The sequence below is a fragment of the Lactuca sativa genome, chromosome 3, assembly GCF_002870075.4.
Source record: "Lactuca sativa cultivar Salinas chromosome 3, Lsat_Salinas_v11, whole genome shotgun sequence".
In the NCBI taxonomy this organism is placed as follows: Eukaryota; Viridiplantae; Streptophyta; class Magnoliopsida; order Asterales; family Asteraceae; genus Lactuca; species Lactuca sativa.
The window spans coordinates 178324405-178330404 of NC_056625.2; positions in this window are offsets into that span (position 1 = coordinate 178324405).

Sequence of the window (6000 nt, forward strand, 5' to 3'; positions counted from 1 at the left end):
TTCTCTCTCTACTCTCTCTCTAACCTCTCTCCTAAATCCAAAGATTAAGTGTCCAAAACTCAAATTTAAGGCTTCAAATCCTTAAGGTACCTTCCTAGCCTTAATCTATAGCATGTTTAGCTTCCAAATTAGACACTTAATCATGAAATTGGACCATATATGTGAGTTTACGGCCCGGGAGGCAGCCTAGGCCGTAAACACCATTTTGAAGGGTTTTTAGCCCTTAAACTCCTTCCTAGACTCAAATGGACTTTAGATATGGCTAAGGGACTTCAAGATATGGACTTAGAACATGTAAATCTATAATTTTGTGGACTTTGAAGGAGTTTACGGCCAAGGCATAAGCTTGGGCCGTAAACTCATGAAAATGGTGTTTTTCATGCCTTTAAACCCTTCCAAATCACCTCTATGACTTAGATATGAATTATAGGACTTTGATTCTTGCATTTGGACACTTGAAACATTAATTTTGAAGGACTTAGATGAGTTTACGGCCAAGGAGATTTCTTGGGCCGTAAACTCCACAAAACTTGGCATAAATCTCATTCTAAGGTGTTAGAAAGCCATCCAACACCACCAAAAGCCTTGGAATAAATCAAGGTACCAACCAAAAATATTTTGAAGGCCTTAAACACATATTTTATGGGGTTTCTAAGAGATTACGGCCAAGACCTGTTCTTGGGCCGTAAACTCCAAAAATTTTGGTGTTAGAATGCAAACTACACACCCCTAAGGCCCTTAGATGAATTTTAGAAGTCCTTTCATGCAAGTTTTAGACCTTGAAACACCTTGTAGCTCCCTATATTAGAGTTTACGGCCATGAAGGGGGTTTCATGGGCCGTAAACTCCATAAATCCCTCATATGTCCCATACAAATTCATGTTAGGCCTTGGAATAATTCTATTAATCACATGTGATTTGTTCTAGCACCATTTAGCACCATTTCCTTGAGTAATTAGGAGTTTACGGCCAAGACCCTATGCTAGGCCTTAAACTCCCATAAATTAATCATTCTAGTGATTTTAATCCATTCCATGCATTTAGATCAAAGCCTAAAATCATTTCCCATATCCATGTAAGCCAATTAAGCCATTTAAACACCCAAAACCACACCCACATGAGTTTACGGCCGTAAACTCATGTATGTGTGTGTTTTGTGGTTGTAAACTCATTTAAAAGTCTACTCATGGGGAGTAAACTCAAGTCCCAAGTCCCTAGTGTCATTTCACGTCCTTAAACGCCACCCGGGTCCCTCCAAACACTCGTATCAGAGTGTTTTCGCGACTAGAAGCAATTGTCCCTATCCAACAATTAATCTAAGTCCTAATTAGATACAAATGTGTATCTTTACATTATAATTAGGAATATCGTGTATTTGCAAGCTCCAAATCAAATCTTAGCATCCAAATCGTCCTACTTCTCGTCCGGTGAGTTCATACCCCTATGCCTTTTTCACTGTTTTTAACTGTTTTCAGGGGGGGAATACAAGCAAACCAAAACTGTTTTCAAATCATAACTTTTATGTATTACAAATAATATCTGGCAACCTTATAAACTCTTTTACTCCTTATGTATCATGTTGAGCATAAGGAATGATTACCAATTACAACTAAATGGATTTTAGTTAAGAAAATAAACAATCTAATCAAATTATTATGGGAATAATTTGGGGTTCTATGTTTCTCTTTATATCATGTACTGATATCTGTATTAAGTTATTAGATAAACTATGTCTGATTCAGTTTATCTCTATATCATTTGAATGTTTTGCCAGATAGTCTCATTTTATGTATCTATTTTTCAATATATCATGACTTGAAATCTTTGTATGTTTGTGAGATAGTCACTACCCTTTATGGATGATCAAGTAAATCCTCTCCGGAAGTGTAACCAGAGTCTCCTAGAGGGAGAGCGAAGAATTTGTGAATAGATCTATTCGGGACTGACAATCCCAGACCTTAACTGCTAGCTACAGTTAGGCGGGCACGCCTGGGGTGACAAATTCTGGATATCATTCGACGTCTGACTAACGTCAAGGAGGTCTCGTTGTCATATCAGCATGGTTACCCGACTCACAATACGTATTAATATAAACTTATTCACAGCTAGAATCTGTTTAGAATCTATACCTTGTTCGGGATGATAATCCCATGGTCTTGTAGTCTATATCTCGTTCGAGATGGTAATCCCATGGTTTTATGTCTATATCTCGTTCGGGATGATAATCCCATGATCTTGAGTCTATATTTCGTTCGGGATGGCAATCCCATGGTTTTGAAACTAAATCTTATACGGGATGATAATCCCATGATTTTATCAAATTATCTTATATCTAGTTTCGGGATAGTGATCCCATGGTTTATCAAGTTATCTTATATCTACTTTCGGGATAATGATCCCATGGTTTTTATCGAATTATCTTATAACTGGTTCGGGATGTAGTCCCAAGGATTTTCAAAATACTTTCTATTTACAGTTCGTCTTAATTATAGTTTTGTGTATTAAACTATACTATGTGCTATTTAATCAATCTTACAATTAGGAAAATATGGGATTTTCCTGGGGTTAACTTATATCTGTAACAGAACTGTAATGAAAGATAACTTAACTACTTTACATAAGAAAATATGGGATTTTCTTGGATATCAAATCTTTTCAGAAAACTAAAGGAAATCGATACGTTTTCATAAAACAAAACCGCTTATGAACTCACCAGCTTTATGCTGAGATTCAAACTGCTTGTATTCTCAGGTCCAAGTTAGACAGGTACCCGGCGATATCTTTTGGTGAAGACGGAGTGCTCTGAAGACTCGTCTCTTTTGTTCATATGATATATGTATAACTTTTTACAATTTACTTTTGAACCAAATGTAAACTTTCTTATATATATGTAATGTAATGGTTGTTTACTGTGATTACTATGTACATTGGATTTGATACACAACATGGAGTCAACCCCGGGAACGTTTCCGCCTTTGGTTTTCGGGGTGTGACAGATTGGTATCAGAGCCCTTGTTTATAGTGAACAGAGTACCAAACCTTACATGGTATAAGACTATAAACATTAAGGGGCCTAAGTGCTCTGAACTAAAAGTATCCTACAATATATAAGTATTTTTAAAAGTATTTAAGTATGCCGAGCCGTCGAAATCCGTAACTACAAGTAGAACAAAACATAAGTAAATGGGTGTTGTACACTACGGTTAAACCTGGGCAGTTATGTAGTCGTGTCTAGGGTCAATATAGCCTGACCAACTATATTCATTCGAGACACGACCAACATGTGCTTGGGAGTGACTGTGGCATGCGGCATACCTAAAACTTACCCAATATCCCAAACAACGAATCGTCACTGCAGTGAGCCATGAAATACTATGGGAGAATTTCTCGAGCCGATCCTTTATAAAAAAAAAAAAAAAAAAAAAAAAACTCTCGCATACGTAATATTCCTTGATCATTCCTCTAGCGATAAAATGTTATATCTTGATAACTCCTTTCTGCTTTATCGCTCTGTATGATGCTATATTTGCCTTGATGAGATATCTCCTGTCCCATATCTCTTGATTCAATTCAGAGGACTTATGATCCTCTCTTTCCTGATCTTTTTAGATCAAGATGCCTCCAAGAAAGAGACCCAGCTCAACGAATAACAACAATCCTCCTTTTCAACTTGATCTTGCATCGCTTCAGACAGTTCTGACTGCTGCAATGGTAGCAGCCATGTCGCAAATGATCTCTAGAAATTCAGGAGGTGATCCCCAACACCAAAACCCAGAAGATAGCCAGGGACACCAAAAAGGGGGTTCCTATAAGGACTTCATGAACACAAAACCGACATTCTTCGATGGCACAGGGGGTGTCATTGCTTTAACCCGATGGTTCGAGAGAATCGAATCAATCTTTGAAATATGTGGCTGTTTGGAGTCTGATAGAGTCAAGTTTGCCGCCTGTACTTTCCTAAACAAAGCCCTGACTTGGTGGAATGGCCGAGTCAAATCCTTAACTTTACCTGTAGCCAATGCTATGGGTTGGGAAGCTATGAAGGAGCTTCTTCTCGCAGAGTATTGCCCTCGGGGCGAACTTCAGAAGCTAGAACATGAACTATGGAACCTTAAGATGAAGGGTTCTGACATAACTGCTTATACCTCAAGATTCGACGATCTGGCGTTACTTTGTCCGGGAATGGTTACCCCGGAAAGTAAAAAGATAGAGAGGTTCATCTGGGGGTTGACCTAGCCAACAAAGGGGAATGTCTTGGCTGCGAAGCCAGACACTTATGACAGTGCTAAGTGCCTTGCGAAAATTCTGATAGATCACAAAGACAACTCTGATGAAGAAGCTACTACCCCCGAGCCAGTCACTAGTGGAGGCGGAAGTAAAAGGAAATCCTGGAACAAGCGTAAGGCCCAGAGTACACAAGGGTCTTCTAAGAAACAGCAAACGGTAGCAGTCCATGCTGCTACTGCCCCTGTTGCTGTTTCAGCTGTAGGTTCCACAACCCAAACTCCCGTCAGTGGATATACTGGTACCCTTCCTGGGTGTGGTAAGTGCAACTACCACCACCGCATTCCTGGACCATGTCGCGAAAGCATCTGCGACAACTGTGGCAATAAGGGCCATCTTGCGCGAACCTGTAGAAAACCAGCGAAGCCAACGAACCAATCATCTGGAACGGGAATCAGTCCGGCCTGCTACAATTGTGGTGAAGCTGGACATTTCAAAAGGAATTGTCCCAAGACAGCTACGACCACAAATCCCTCTGCCGCCGCAGGTATATCTCTCTTTAATAATTCTTATACTTGCAACTCTTTTCGATTTTGGTACAAAAGGGAAACCTGTTATCTATCTATTCGAACAACTTCTACACTCAATCCTTCGCATGTAATCGAGATGTATACCGTCGAGACGACTAACTAGTGAGATAGAGAACACTAACTTCGTACCTATAGAGTGAATCCTCAGTCCGGAGGACTATCCTGTTCCATTCTATTTGTAACGGGGGAAACTTTCTATGAAAATACTCTGATGCTATGTTTAACATGAAATGACCAAGTCTCATTCATGTTGTTATCTTTGCTTTCGAAAGGGCCGCTCGTTAGATCTTTTTCTCGACCCTGTTCTCGTGATCTTCGACATCAAACTCTCGTATCATTCTATGCTTTAGAACTCAAAAGTTTTCCCAATGTAAATTATCACGCATCCCTCGTTTCTGTGATTATTGAGAAACGGGAAGTTAGCAACTATTCCCTCTAAATGTCGATCCCGAAGGATTCCCGGGAGGTTTATTTCGAGCATCTAGCTTAGTCTCACATCAAACCTTTCGAGATCATCGTAGAGATCGATTCGGCAACCTTCAGGTTTCGGATACCCTTAGAGCTTGGTAATATCTATCTAAACCATCACATCTCGAATCCCTAGAAACGTCTGCCTAACGAAACCCTAGAGATTCCTTTGAGGAAACCGAAGTCGTTCAGAGTTGGAACTTCCACGAGAAAGCAGATCGATATCGTAGATTGAGAGAGAGTCAAGAAGCGAAACCAAGGCATGTCCCGATAACGAGAATTCATTAGAACACTCAATAGAGCCCTGATTCCACTTGAGAAAGTGAAGATCCGAAGCAACAAATCCATTCATGTTTCATTCCAATCCATGACCTGTATCTTATTCTTTGCATTTCGGGACGAAATTCCCTCTAACGGGGGGATAATGTAACAACCCGAAGTTGTTCATCGCCGAAAACCCGTTCTACCCGTATAACTCGTCGGAAATCGAAATTTCCCGTTATCATTTTTGGGCTTAGTTAACTAAAATTATATATTTATTTTCATTCAATAAGGGTCCAAATCATTTAAGAACTCATGAATTTAGCTCAAAACAATTATTTCATAAGTTTTAGAAATATCCTCGTCGGGTGACGAAAACTCAATCGGGTGCGACCCAAAGCATTGTTTAAGGCCGGTATCGGGTAGAATTCCACCGTGTCCAAGTTTTAGGGACTAT